Source organism: Amblyomma mixtum, chromosome 10 (genome assembly GCF_055824585.1).
Source record: "Amblyomma mixtum isolate Tamu chromosome 10, ASM5582458v1, whole genome shotgun sequence".
Classification (NCBI taxonomy): domain Eukaryota; kingdom Metazoa; phylum Arthropoda; class Arachnida; order Ixodida; family Ixodidae; genus Amblyomma; species Amblyomma mixtum.
In genome coordinates this window covers 9,132,750-9,148,356 of record NC_143021.1, presented here as the reverse complement: position 1 = coordinate 9,148,356, position 15,607 = coordinate 9,132,750, and the positions used below count along the sequence as shown (strand labels likewise).

General features: G+C 50.5%; 1 pseudogene; it reads right to left on the bottom strand.

Annotated features, from left to right (window-relative positions):
* Positions 1 to 2,156: 2,156 nt before the first annotated feature.
* LOC149325096 (uncharacterized) lies at positions 2,157 to 12,302 on the bottom strand (annotated as a pseudogene).
* Between the last annotated feature and the right edge of the window lie 3,305 nt (positions 12,303 to 15,607).

The following is a 15,607-nucleotide window of genomic DNA, read 5'->3' as shown; positions in this document are numbered from 1 at the left end:
GTGACCATTATGTGTTAATCGTGTCGATTGAGACACGTGGGGGCTCGAAAGCACACAGAGACGCTCGGTGCGACCAAGGACGCTCACGTGGCCGCTAACGGACCCCATATCAGTGCTACTGAACGCTCCTGTTGCGAGTGTCTGTTTGTGTGTGTGTGTGTGCTCGTTCGCGAGCAGGACAAGGGTGTGTACTTGGAGGTGGTGAACTGGGTGCAACCCACCAACTTGGACGCCGTGTTACGGCACACGGCAGGCGTGCCACTGTGCGTGAGTGCATTTTGCTTATGTTTTCTTGGTGCCCGTAAGCATTTCGCGTAATGTTGTGTTGGTGGCCGTGTGAATTATTTTGCTTTTAGTTTTGTTGGTGCCTGTGCTAGTGTAGCAGCGGTATGTCACCCACAGGGTGGTTTTGTGACCCGTACCGATCCCTTTGTTATAATTCTAAAAGTGGCATTTAAGCCCTTTGTAGAATCTTGGGAAGGGCGTGTAAGGGATCGTTAGTGTGCGCGGGGTCATTGGAACGCGGCTGGGGGCGCTCAACGCGGAGCGTCTCCTTTCTCGGAACATGGCCGCTCGCGAATGCGCCGGGAAATACGGGTGTCCCCCCGCGCCGCGGTACCGATTCGCGCACGTGCTGGCACGAATGTGTATTTGTGTTTACTTTTATTTTGCAATGGAAAGGGCGTTTTACCCTACAGAAGCTGGAAGGCTGGCCATGCCCTCGGTAAACCAATCATGTGAGCAGTGCAACATGATTAGAAGCTACCGAATATGGGTCTGGCCTTTAGGGCTTTAAAACCGGGCCCCGGAGCCGGAAGCGGGGTTCTGGGCTAAGGTGAGATGCTACGCATCTTCGGCTACGCTGAGTAGGGGCCTCCCCTAGTATTAGAAGAGACGAGGCTTGGGCATGTTGGTATGACATACTTAAGGGAAATAAATAGCGCACAAGAGAAGACGGGACAAGCGAGGAGACACAGACAAGCGCTAACTTTCAACAGACGGTTTATTGCAAAATCGGGAGCATATATACACATGTCCAGATAAGCAACAAAGAACAGGATCGAAGATAACATCAACAAGACATGTGAAGATAACATCAAGACATGTGACTGCGACCCTCCTTGCCGTCCAATTTTTGAAGATACTGTGATCTTGTATCATCACCGTGACCAACTCACCAGGGAGATTGTTGAAGCGTCTAACATCGTGCGCTTTGGACCGGATTGTGTCAGCGAACCTTCCGTTAATTTGTCGAAAAAAGAGCTTGCATTTCTGGCACGATAACCAGATGGCTGTCGAGGGGGTGTGTGTCTTGTTGATGTTATCTTCGATCCTGTTCTTTGTTGCTTATCTGGACATGTGTATATATGCTCCCGATTTTGCAATAAACCGTCTGTTGAAAGTTAGCGCTTGTCTGTGTCTCCTCGCTTGTCCCGTCTTCTCTTGTGCGCTATTTATTTCCCTTAAGTCCCCTAGTATTAGCCAGTTCCACCTTTTTATTGTTGTGTATCTCTTTGCCGTCTCAAGTGCCTAAACTTGTATATGCTGTAAATAGCTGTACATAAATTTCAAGTATTCCCTTGATCCCTGCGTCTCAACGTCGCGGTGGCTCAGCGGTTATGGTGCTCGGCTGCTGACCCGAAAGACGCGGGTTCGATCCCGGCCGCGGCGGTTGAATTTCTTTGGAGGAGAAATTCTAGAGGCCCGTGTACTGTGCGATGTCAGTGCACGTTAAAGAACCCCAGGTGGTCGAAATTTCCGGAGCCCTCCAATACGGCGTCTCTCATAGCCTTAGTTGCTTTGGGACGTTAAACCCCATAAACCAAACCAAACCAAACCAAACCAACTCATCTTGAGACCATCTCTGACGGGGCACCCCTGGTGCGAAAGAACGCTTCAGCCTTCAAGAAAACAAAGCGTCTCCGGCGGGGCACCCCTGGTGCAAGGAGGAAAGATAACCTGTGAAATTTACTCTCCGTGTCCGCGTGTCCCACACGGCTGTCGATAATGTGGTCTTCACTTCCTTGAGACCGTTTTGCAGGACTGCCGACGTTTTCGGGAATGGGTAGTAATGGGTAGTAGGTGTTGCCTGTTCCGTCTCAGGAGCGGCTGGTCCTCCGTTTCCTCCACGTACGACCTCGGTGCTGCTTTCCCGACTACCGTCGCCGTGCGTGCCCAGTTGTCGCCTTGGACACGAACTGAACTTCCTTCCTTGAGTGGTGACAGTACCTTGCCTACCGAGGACTGCCGATGCTTGAGCACTGCGACACTTGGCTGCTCGTTGTACAGAGGCAGGGAGCTACGGAGGCGCCTGCCTTGTAGCAGTTCGCCAGGAGAGCGGCCATCTTCCATTGGAGAAGAGCGATACGCTAACAGGCCCAACCAAAAGTCACTGCGCGACTCATTGGCCTTCTTCAGGATGCGCTTGACTATTTGAACCCCCTTTTCCTCTAACCCATTAGACCTCGGGAATTCAGGACTCGACGTGATGTGATGAAAGTCATACTTTTACGCAAAGAGACGAAAATCTCTCGATGCGAACTGGGGCCCATTGTCTGTCCAAACTTCTACAGGGATGCCGTGGCGCGAGAAAATAGCAGATATTTTCCCTATGACCTCTTTTGCCGTTGTGCCTCTTAGCTGCTCCACTTCAGGGAAATTCGAGTGGGCGTCATATACTACCACATAGGAGGCGCCTCCGAACTGAAAGAGGTCAATTCCTACGCGATGCCACGGCCTATCGGGGGTAGGCTGCATGAGGAGAGGTTCACTCTGCTGCTTGTATGCATACTTTTGACAAGTACCACACCCCCGAACGAGCGCATCAATAGCACTGTTCAGCCCAGGCCAGAATACGAATCTCCGTGCTCTGGCCTTGCATTTGTTCAATCCGAGGTGCCCCTCGTGAACTCGTTGAAGGATTTCTTCTCTCATAGCTTTAGGTATGACGACTTTACAGCCCTTTAGCAGTATTCCGTCCACCACAGATAGCTCTCCTGCAAATGGCTTGAGCTCACCGTCGATGGCCGCACCATGCGAAATTCGCTTTCTCACCTCGCTTAAGTACGGGTCTTTGCTGCACTCCTTTTCCAGCCGCACTTTCATCGGTGTGCTTACGATGCTAGAAACGACCTGCATTGCATGCACGTCGCCATCTGTTTTCTATGACGTACTCGACACTTGGGTTGCCACCGGTGCACGCGACAGCATATCCGCCAGCAACAAGTCCTTGCCAGGCACGAACTGCAAAGCATAGTCATACTTTAGAAGCCTAATAAAAAAACGCTGCAATCGTGGTGGCATGTCTCAAATGCTCTTCTGTAAAATGGCAAGCAGGGGTCTATGGTCAGTTTCGATCAGGATCTTTCGGCCATAAACAAAATGGTGGAACTTTTCGCATGCGAACACTACCCCAAGCGTTTCCTTTTCAATTTGAGAGTAGCGTGTTTCGCAATCTGTTAGGGCCCTTGATGCGTACGTCACTGGGCGCCAGTCACTGCCATGTCGTTGAAGTAGCGCAGCGCCTAAACCAGTCCCCGAAGCGTCCGCCGTAATCTTTGTTTCTTTCGCTTCGTCAAAAAGAGCGAGTAACGGAGGGCTTGTTAATGCGTTGCAGATCTCTGCCCACTCCCGCTCATGCGCGGCCGTCCATTCAAACATGACGTTTTCTTTTACGAGGCTCCGCAGCAGGACTGTCTTATCACTAAGGGACGGGACGTACTTTCTGAAGTAGTTAACAACGCCCATCATTCTGCGCACCGCATGCTTATCTCTCGGGGCCGACAGCGACAGGACACTGTCAACTAAACTGGGGGGGTGGGGAAAACATTTATTAAGAAAGGACAGGAGGTATGCTTGGATCAGCCCGTAAGGGACCGATCCTTACAAATACTAGGTGGAGGTCCCTAGTATGGGACCCGAGTGGCGGTGGCCGCCGCCCGGGCGCGCCCGACTAAGGCTTGTTGGGCCTGTAAGTCGTGGCAGCCGAGCAGGGTCGCCTCCCAGTCCTCCCGGGTTGGGTTGGGGATGGGGGGAATAGCCGGGTTGGAGGGGCAGGCCCACACCATGTGATAGGTGTCAGAAGACACCGCACTACAGTGCGGGCAGCTGCCGTTACAGGAGGGGTCAAAATGCTTTAGTGCTGCCGGGCACAGTAATGTATTGGTGAGAAGGCGGAGAAGGAGCCGCTCATCCGCCTTCTTGAGGCCTTTACATGGGCTTGGGTAAAGGCGATGACTGTTTTGATAGTAGGCTGTAATTTCTTTGAATGTATACACCGGATTAAAATCGGGTTCCTGATCGGGTGGGGAGGAGAAAACAGCCCGGTGAGAGAGCGCGCGGCCGGCTGCGTCTGCTGCCTCGTTTCCTGCCAACCCCTGATGAGCAGGGGCCCATATAATGTAACGGCGTGCGGGGTCCGTATCCCGTATGCAATTTTGGTATATTCGATAGGCTAGGAAGGGAGTGCAGCCTTGTTCGACGTTCCGACAGGCCCCTCGCGAGTCGGTGATTATGTATTTTGAATCGGAATGTGAGGCCGCGAGAGCAATCGCGACCTCTTCTGCTTGTGTTGCACTTCTGGCTCTGAAGGTGAGGCCGTTAACTGTGTTGCTGTTGTGAACTGTGTGTTGTGTGTGTGATATTTTATCTGGAGTGCCACAGGGTTCAGTGCTCGGACCATTACTGTTCCTCATATTCATCAATGACATACCTGTCGGCCTCAGATCCACTGTCAGACTGTATGCTGACGATTGCGTTTTGTATTCCCCTGTCACGTGCCTTGATGATCTTTGTGTATTACAGGCTGACCTTGACAGAGTTTGCGAGTGGTGCTTGAAGTGGGGCATGGAATTTAATGTATCTAAGTGGTTCCATGTGCAATTTACAAACAAAAAAAGAAAATTCTTGGATCGTACCTTTTAAACCATGACACTATCCAAACTACTGATAAGGTTAAATATCTTGGTGTTATCCTCACAGCATCCCTCGACTGGACAGCTCATGTTGACATGATAACTGCCAAAGCTTCTCGTCTTTTGTATTTTTTCCAACGAAATTTCAAAAGCTCTCCCCAGGTACTAAAAGAAACATTATATTTGACAAATGTCAGGCCAGTATTAGAATATGCATGTGTAGCATGGGACCCTTTCACGGGTACACTCATTGACAAGTTAGAAAGGGTACAGAAACGCGCTGCAAGGTTTGTGACTGGAAATTTTAATTTTCATATAAAGAGCTCCGAACTTCGCGACAGTATTGGTTGGAAGACTTTAGCAACCCGAAGAAAAATCTTCAGGCTGAAGTTCTTGCACAGTATTTACAATGATTGTACCGGTATTAATAAAAACACTTATCTAAAGCAGCCATATTACATTTCGGAGAGACTCGATAACACGAAAAAGATTAATAGTTATCAATGCCGCATTAATGTATTTAAGTATTCGTTTTTTCCTAACACAATCCTGGGCTGGAATAAGCTTCCGAATGATGTGGTTTGTGCACCTGATTTTGTAAGTGCTGTTGAAGCGATAGTCTGATGTATTTTTTTTTTTAGTTTTTCCCAGGTCTCGTGTGTTTACCAGCACTGTGCCATCACTCATACCAGTTGTAAACTCATTTAGTCTTCTTTTAATACGTTGTGTTATCCTTGCTGACATGTTTTCCAATATATTCTTTGCATTTGTTATTGTATATAGTAATAACCCCCCTACAATAATGCCTCATGGGCGCTGTAGGTACTTTGAATAAATAAAAAAAAAAAACTACCGCGGCCGTGTACCATCCACCGTGGTGAGGACCGGAGGCGTCCACGTAGTATACACCTGTTTTGTTGCCATAATGTCGGGCTAGCGCTTCCGCTCGTGCCAGGCGCCGACCATTATGGTCTTCGTGTGACATGTTTGCTGGAAGAGGCCGCACGTGGAGGGCACGTCTCCACAGTTCTGGGATGTGAAACCTGTCTTCCATGGGAGTGGAGTGTTGGATATGGAGTCGAGCAAGAAGGCGGCGGCCCGACTCCGTTAGCGACAAGCGCGTGTACTGGTTTGTAAGGTGCGCCTCCCGGAGCTCCCGGAAAGTATTCACCACCCCAAGAGCCATAAGCCGGCTGTTTGAAGTAGTGATGGGGAGGTCAAGGGCACGCTTAATAATTTTGCGAAGGATGACCTAAAGCGCATCCTCCTCTTGTTTCCGTAGGTGGAGATAAGGAGTCGAATAGAGAATTCGACTGGTTACAAAGGCGTTTGCCAGCCGCAAGGCATCCTTACTTCGTAACCCCCCGCGTTTATTGGAAACCCGGCGGACCATACGGCCCACCTGGTCCCCCACCTTTCGGAGTTTGGCCAATGTAGTGTCTGGCCGTCTGTGTTTGTGGATGTAGAGTCCTAGTACCCGTATCTCGTCACTTTCGCGTATGGGACCACTCTCAAGAGAAAGAGAGATTTTAGTTGCGCACTTCTGTGAGGGGCGGAGGTGCACAAATTCCGATTTTTGAGGGGAACATTGAAGACCGCAGCGGCGGGCGTAGCGGTCTACTATCGTCGCCGCTGTTTGCAGGCTGGTTTCAATGTCTCCTGTGCTGCCCTGCGTGGCCCATATGGTTATGTCATCGGCGTACAGGGCGTGCTGCACGCCGGCGACACCATCCAGTTGTTCCAAGGTGGTAAAGCGAGCTATTGCGTCGCTTTGCCTGGAATCTGCGCTTCGAAAATCCTGCCCACATAAAATGCTAGAGAGTTTGAACGATCAGGTTTCGCGACTTTCAGTAGCAGGCTTCCCTGGCCCGGTCATTTCAGCTGTTGCCGAAACCCTCCTGCAGAAGCATAAAGGCGCCCAGAAAAGACATGAAACCCCTCCTTCTAAGCCGGTGGTGGTCCCTTATGTACACCAACTCTCTCACAACCTCAAAAAAGTGGCTGGCAGGCACCACGTGCCCTTGGTATTCTCAGCTCCAAACAAGCTGTCCAAGCTATGCCCTCGCATTACTGGTTGTGCCGGCAGGGGCTGCAACAAAAAACATGGGTTCGCCTACGCCAAATGTGCAATAGGTGTGGTGTACTGCATCCCCCTCTCATGTGGGGCTTCATACGTTGGCCAAACTGGCCGCTGTATTAATGACCGGCTACGGGAGCATGCCAAAAACATAGAAAATAACGACACGAATGTGAATCTTGTGCGGCACCTTGCTTCGTGTAAATGTAGGGCGGGATTAGAGAAGACCACGATTCTTGGCAAGAGCGGTAATGATAAGGCAAGGCTCGTTTTAGAAGCTTATTATATCAGAAAGCTGTCCGAACGTTGTGTCAGTGACACGTCGGTACACATATACTCATCTGAATGTGCTTTTTTAGATTCGTTTTTTGATTAACTCGTTTGCTTGACGGATGTGCATTATCTGTACTTCGCTACGCGCATGCTCTTCATTCCCTTCCTATATATCGCCTGTACTTCAGCATGAATAAACAGTTGGTAGTTAGCGCTCGTGTTGTCTCAGTGTGTCTCTCTTTGTCCCTTGTCTGTTTTTTTTGCGCTGAATTCAATTTAACATGCTTCACCAACTAGCCCGGCAGCTTGCTCTCCTGAACTGCATCCAGTTGTGCCGGCAGGTGCATCATAGCCAGATTGAAGAGCAGCGGGGAAAGTACCGCCCCTTGGGGGGTTCCCCGCGTGCCGAGTAGGTAAGGACCATGCTCTCTATCTTGAATGCGGATGTAGGATTGACGATCCATTAAAAATTGGCATATGTATCTGAATGTGTTGAGGCCACAGTCGGTCTGACTTAGGTTAGTGAGTATGATCTCGTGTGTTACATTGTCAAATGCCCCTTTGAGATCCAAGGCGAGTACTACCCGGTCATTATGGGGGCATTCGAGGGGGTCAAGGACTTCCCGATTAAGTTGCAGTGTGCGGATCTGTGTGGGCGGAATCCGAACATGGTGCTCGCAAATACATGTTTGTGTTCAAGATATGCAGATAACCGATCCCGCACCATCGTCTCCATGAGTTTGCCCACACAAGAGGTGAGAGAGATGGGACGGAGGTTATCTGTGTCAACTGGTTTGCCTGTTTTAGGGATGAAAGTGACCAGAGCCGTTTTCCAGTCAATTGGAAAGGGGGTGTCCCCGCGCCAAATTGCATTGATGTAGGCGAGGAGGGACTGGTATGCCAAGTCAGGCAGGTTCGTCAAAAGCTTGACGGTGACCTTATCCCTCCCTGGCGCAGTGCCCCGTTTCATTTTGGCGAGGGCCGCCCGCAGATCATGGAGCTGGAAAGGTTGATCCAGCTCCGTGTTCTCCTTGCCTGCATAAGAGTACGCAGATCCACGGGCGTCTTGGGCTGTACACAGATACTGGTCCCGAAGTTTCTGTGCCAGTTGAGTTGTGTTGCCAGGGAAAGCATGCATGGCTCGCTGCAAATGTTTTTGTGTTTCTGTTCGTGTTTGGGTTGGGTCGATTAGGGCTCGAAAGAGACGCCACGTTTTGCGGCTGGACATTTGTCGCGCGGCCGTGTTACATCTATCCACCCAGTTGGAGTCGGCGAGTTGGGCCGCGTACTCTGCCGCTTTCTGGGTAAGCTCGGCAATTCGAGCTTTAAGCTTTCTGTTATGTTTCTGGCGCCGCCAACGGCGGACGAGGCTGCGACGGGCTTCCCAGAGGTGCAGAAGGTGGTTATCCACGTCCGTGACCGCCTCTGAGAGCTGGATCTGAGTTTCATGCGAGCAAAGGTGTGTCAGCAGCTGTTGGGACCATGCCTGGTATCCTTGCTCCGAAATGGGTGTATTATCAAGTGCGTGAAAATTTTGCCTGAATTTCGTCCAATCTGGGATACGGGCTTGTGTTCTGGGACGCTTGAGGGGTCGTGTGCGTAGTGTAGTGTTAAGGATGCAGTGGTCGCTACCGAGGGTCTCCTCGGTGTTGAGCCAGTCTGCGTGTCGTATGTTGCGAGTGAAGGTTAAGTCCGGACACGTATCCCGTGTCACAGAATTCCCTAGCCGTGTTGGGTGGACGGGGTCCGTGTGGAGGGTGAGGCCCAACGTGGACGCAAGTTCCGCCAACTTACGTCCGCGCGACTCCTCCTTGCGATACCCCCACAGCTGACTGGGAGCGTTAAAGTCGCCCACAATCAGCAGGGGATCGCGACCCGCAACTCTTAGCGCACGGCTAAAGAGGTCCGAAAAAGTCACTCGCTTAAGTTTGGGAGAGCAGTACACGTTGAGTATATGCAACGGCGGGTCCTTGCGGCGGAGTGGTAGGATAGTCACCATTACATAAGAATACTCGAGCTGGAGATCGAGATCTACTAAGTTGGCTGTGTAGGCTTTGTGAACGAGAAGACAAGACGCGGGATCCTGTTGGAACGTCGTGTAATTTGAAAGTGTGGCGCCCAGGCCTGGCTCCTGGAGGGCAACCACGGCTGGTAGGGACTCGAAGGTTTCAAGGTAGAGGCGGAAATTGGCCCGCTTAGTGCGGTCTTTAAAGCCTCTACAGTTCCATTGTGTTATTGAAGTGGACACGGCCGAATTGGTGATGGCGGAACTCCTTTGATTAAGGTGTCTCGCCATGATTTAAAATTTTTTAGGGGGGAGGAGGAGGTATTGGCTGCCCCAGAGCCAGCTACTTGTGCCATCGAGGGGGTGATGACGGAAGGAGCGGGGCAACTGTCCTCATTGTCCGAATCAATAATGAGACGGTTGAATTTTGAAGGACGGGATACGTCCCTAATGGGCCCCGTCCGACGGAGGAGGCGGGGGTTGTCCAAGATGTGTTTTGAGACCAGTGCGGGGATGGCAGATTTGACCTTGGTCAAGATCTGGTCCATGGCGGTCTCGATCATAGATCGTAATTTAGAGGTTAAGCGTTCCTCCATCGCGGAGATGGCTGTCACGAGGACAGGCGAGATCTCCGCGTCGCTCTCCATTGCGTCCGAGTTCGGTGGGCTCGGAACGGCGGACGCCAATTTTGATTCTAAATTTTGAATTTTGGTGAGCAAAAGCTCATTCTGTGCCCGGAGCACGTCTATCTGTTTTTTGTATTCCGCATCTAGTGTGGAGGCGGTAACTGGGGGGGAGGAGGGATGGGAGGAGGAGGAGGCGATCTCAGCCCAGCTGCTCACCTGTTGTTTGCCGTGTTGAGGCGCTGATGCCCGGGTGCCGGTAGTGCCATTTGTCTTGAGGGCCGGGAAGTGGCCAGTGTCCCTGCCGCTGGGCGGTGGAGGCGGCGTCTTCTTCCCGGGCGCTGACTTAACCGATGATTGCAAAGCCGACGACACTTTGTCGTCGGTGCCGAGAGCACCACGCGGCGTTCCGGCACTGGCGCCTGAATTTGGGTGACTTGGAGACTTGCCAGGTCGCTGGTTTCCTCGGAGCACTGTGCGTTTGGCCTTTGGGCCGGGCACCTTGGGCTGCCGGAATTTTTCCGTGCAGTCTCGGGAGTTGGTAGCGTGGGCTTGTCCACAGACTGCACATGTTGGAGTGCATTGATGAGGTGTCTTGACCCCGTCGACGGTTTTCACCATTTGGCCACAGAGGCCGCACTTTTCGTCCGGGCAGGGGCATGTGTCCGCACGGTGGCCCACAGTGCCGCACAGCACGCAGGCCGGGATGGTTTTTTTGTATGGCCGCACAAGGGTCACCTCTGAATTATAGTGAACATATCGCGGCACCACTTTGCCCACAAAGGTGAGCGCCGCGACGTCTGATTTTCCAAGCTTGCGGATATCGGCAAGCTCTCCAGCACGCCACTGGATCTTGTTTTGGAGCGACTCACTGGTCTCGTGCTTGGCCACGGTGATGACGCCGCGGCACACATCGCCAGTGAGTTTCAGCTGCCCGTACATGGAGAGCGAGCCCTTCGATGTTGTAAGTTCGAATTCCCGCAGAAGCTTGTCCGCGACGTGCGGCTCCCGGGTGCCTGCGACGATCAGGTTTTGCTCCCATGTGGGGAGCAGGCTGAGGGATGCTGCGGCCTTGGCGCCCAGGTAGGCCGCGAACGCTGCTCCCAGCTCGCCATGTTGATACACATCCCTGAGAGCGACGGCCGCCCGGGGCTTCAGAATGATGACTATGTCTTCGGCATGAAGCCGCGGAAGCGGCTTTGGCTTCCAGGAGGGCCCGGTCTTAGATTGGGGCCGGCCATGAAGCGCTGCAGCGCGCGTAGCAGCGTTCTGCCGTGTTGACCGTCCTGCCACATCGGCGTCCGTTTTAGCGTTCCGCTTGCGGGAGCGGCGTTCGACGAGCTTGAAAAGCTTCATGTTTTCGATCGGCGCAGAATCCGGGTTGTCAGGCGTTGGAGTTGCCGGAACCTCGGACCAGGCCATGGTGTCCGGGTCGTAGCCACGTTGTACAGCATTATCTGAAGCCATCTTGCTGCGGGTGGGCGACTCACTCACGGCCGGGCGCCGGCGTAGGCGTCAGGCCTAGCACCGTTGCCACGATACGCGTGAGGATCGGCCCTAAAAGGTCTAAATGTAGGCTCACCTGGGTGCGAGTGGTATCCCCAGGTGGCTGTCAGGTTCACAATGACAGACGCAGCTGTATTGAAGGGGTTCCGGGCGAAATTTCGTGGCTCCAGCCAAAAGTTGGCGGAGACGATGCACTGCACGTCCTCTCGCTTCGCGCGCTCACAGCGCCCCCCAACTAAACTGCGACTCGGGCGTATGCCATGCTCACCTATGACGTCGCCCTAAAATTCAATTTCTTTCGATCCAAAAACGCACTTCTGGAGGTTAAATGTCAGCCCCGCTTGTTCTGCCCGCTTCAGTACGGCATGCAAGCGCTCGTTATGCTGCTGCTCACTGTCACCCCACACTAGAATGTCGTCAATGTATATGCGGACGCCTGCCAATCCCTCGAAAATTTCTGTTAATGTTTTTTGAAAAACTTCGCTTGCTGATGAAATTCCAAAGGGAAGACGAAGAAAGCGGTAGCGTCCGAACGGGGTCGCAAACGTGCACACTCGAGATGTAGCTTCGCCCACTGGGATTTGATGGAAGCCTGCGTTCGCATCCAGGCGGGAAAAATACTTCGCACCCGAAAGCTCTGCCTCAATCTCTTCCCTTGTCGGCATGGGGTAGTGCTCGCGCTTTATGTTTTTGTTGATCTCTGTCGGATCCATGCAGACTCGAAGTGCTCCATTATTTTTACGCGCTATAACCAAAGGACTCACCCATTCTGTGGGTTCATCCACCTTCTTGATGATGGAAGACTTTTCCATGCGCTCCAGCTCTTGTCTGAGAGGCTCCTTGAGAGACAGAGGTACTCTCCGTGCTGGATGCACGACTGGAACAGCATCCGCTCGTAGAACCATCCGGTACCGCCTTTCGACACAACCCGTGCCCAGGAAGAAGTCTGGAAAAACCTTTTCCGGTGCTTGCTTAGTCCACTTCACCGAGTCCACAGCTTTTGGAATTAACACAAACTGCTGACATGCCTGCAGTCCTAATATGGCCTGGCGGCCTTTCTTCACCACGAAGAACGTCACCGCCTGCGCCACACCGTTCAGAAAAAGAACCTCTGTGTCGAGACCGACATGCTTGATGGCACTGCCATTATAAGCTTTCAGCACAGTATTACTTTGCTGGAGGCTCGGAGTTTTCTTGAGACGGCGGTAAACAGTCGCAGGAATTATGTTCGCTTGCGAACCTGTGTCCACCTTGAACCTGATTTCGTGGCCACGTATGTTTCCGCTAACAGTCCATTCTGCACCGGCCCCTTTTTCGATGCCACAAACACAGATATCTAAAATGTCGAAGCCGTCCTCTGCCTTATCTTCTTGAACCTGATCTATCTGTCGGCTCGGGCGACGCTTGCAGCATACCGCAAAGTGGTTTTGCTTCTTGCAGGCATAGCATGTCTTTCCATACGCCGGGCACTCCTTCTCTGCATGCATTCTGTTGCATTGCCGACAACGAAAAGCTTTCCGCTTCTGCTCAGATTTGTGGGTGCAGTCTACCTGCAGGGTATCTTTCGACCAAACGGCATTCTGCCGCGCTGAAACCTCGGCCGCTTTACACATTTGCTCTGCCTTCTGTAACGTTAGGTCTTTTTCTCGCAGCATTTTTTCCCTCATCTTCGGATCGTTAGTACCAAAAACAACCTGATCTCGCATAATGGATTCTTCCAGCACGCCAAATTCACACAGCTTCGCCTGCTTCTTTGAATGCCGCAGAAATTGCTCAAATGGCTCTCCTTCATCCTGCATACGAAGGCGAAAAACGTGTCTTTCATACACCTCGTTCCCGTCATCAATGCAGTACTCCTCAAACTTTCGCAGTACGGTCTGGTAGTCTTCACTACTCTCACCCTGTGCAAAGGAGAAGTTGTTATAGACGTCGAGGGCCTCTTCCCCAGCGACACTGAGAAGGATTGCGGTCTTGGCGGCTTACGTCCTGGGTGGCGTGGTAGGCGTTGCCGTGAAGAAAAGCTCCAGTTTTTGCTTGAACACTTGCCAGTTTCTTCGTAAGTTTCCTGCCAGGTGTAGCGGTTCTGGATGCTTGACAACAAAGACCATAGCTCGTGTGAACGAGCTATGGTCTTTCTTTAAGAACCTAGTCCTGAAATGCGTCAAGAACTTTGTTCCCACGAAACTAAGTATACAGCAGCCCAAACGTCCATGGATGACGAAGAAAATAGTACGGATAGGGCGGAAAGCCAAACGAATAAGAAAACACCGTCAGCGTCCAACAGAGATTAACACCAGTAAACTTTCTAACATACGCCTCCAACTAAAAATGGCCATTAAAAATGCAAAGGAATACTACCAAAGTGTATCTCTGAAGAATTATCTGCTTTCCTCCCCTGCTAAGTTTTGGCGACACTTTTCTTCGAAAAAACAGCCCCTGTCCAGTTTCTGCATAGACGGAGAAACCATAACAGATAAATGTTTGATTGCAAAGACTTTCAATCAGTTTTTTTGTTCGGTGTTTACGAACGATGACGGTCGAAAGCCAACCTTTAATCCTTCAATTGAGTGCCCACCCATTGATAATATCTCAGTGACTGAAGAAGGCATTTTATCCCTCTTGTTAAATCTAAATATCAAGAAATCGCCTGGAATGGACGGCATACCTACTGCATTTCTTATGAGATACGCCGAGTGGTGCTCGAAGTATTTGTGTATTCTGTTTAATAAGTCTTTATCGTGTGCAGCACTTCCAAATGACTGGAAGTACTCAAAGGTTACCCCAATACCCAAAACAGAAAACCGGTCGCTTATCACTTCGTACAGACCAATTTCATTGCTGCCCACATGCGCCAAAACACTTGAACATATTACATTCAAACATATTTCGGTCTTTCTGAATGACAACAACATAATTGATTGCAGGCAGCATGGGTTTCGAAAGGGATTATCTACAACAACGCAGCTTCTCGAAACCATTCACGAATTCGCAGCAATTTTAGACAAGCAGGGTCAAATTGATATGATATTCATAGATTTCGAAAAGGCATTTGACCGCGTGTCTCATTCTAAACTACTTTTAAAACTACAGCCAATACTTAAAAATGATCTGCTGCTTGCATGGATTTCTGCATATTTGTCATCACGGCGACAGAGTGTGTTTATTGATGGTGTGCGCTCTGACTCAGCACCGGTACAGTCGGGCATTCCACAGGGATCCGTCCTTGGGCCCCTTTTCTTTCTTATCTTCGTCAATGACATAATACAAGTAGTGAACGTGAAAATAAGGTTATTTGCAGATTACTGCATACTATATCAAGAAATCAATAACTGCAGTGACCAGGTTTGTTTGAATTCATCATTGGCCAGCGTAGAAGCATGGTGCGCCACATGGCAAATGACTATGAATGCAAAGAAAACGGTCGCTATGTCAATCACGCGAAAACGAAACCCTTTAAAATTTTCTTACAGCATTGGCGGTAATATTCTGTCTACGGTCAGCAGCTACAAATACTTGGGTCTCGTAATTACATCTGACCTCAGATGGAACGAGCATATATCATATATTTCAAAAAAAGCAATGCGCAATCTTGGTTACTTAAGGAGGTCGCTTCGACAATCAACACAAGAAATCCGTCTTTTAGCATGCAAAACGTACATGAGACCAATTCTTGAGTACGCCTCAGTAGTATGGGACCCGCATACCCAGAAAAACATAACACAGTTAGAAAGCATTCAAAGAAAATCGGTTAGATTTATATTCAACTGTTATAGCTGGCAAGTATATCCGACGGTTCTTCTAAACAATGCAAACTTAGAGCCATTAAAATTGAGACGGTATAGGGACAGACTGAAATATATGTACCTACTATATCATGATATGCTGGGAATAGATAAGGATGTGTACATTAATTTAGTTTCTAAGCGCCCAACACGATCTAATCATTCGAAAAAATTAAAAGAATTTTCTTGCAGGACTAACGTGTTTAAAAACCCATTTTTTCCACGGACAGTAAGTGAGTGGAATGCGCTCACCTCGAGTACAGTGGAATGCCCGACGGTCCAGTCATTCTGCGGCATGCTTAACAGTATTGAAGCAAAATAGAATTACCATCGTGTCGTTATGCGCAATGCCTTGAGTGCTTCATATTGCCACGTATCATTGTAGTGTTTGTTCGTTCACGCTCAAGGCTGCAGGAAAGGGCTGTTAT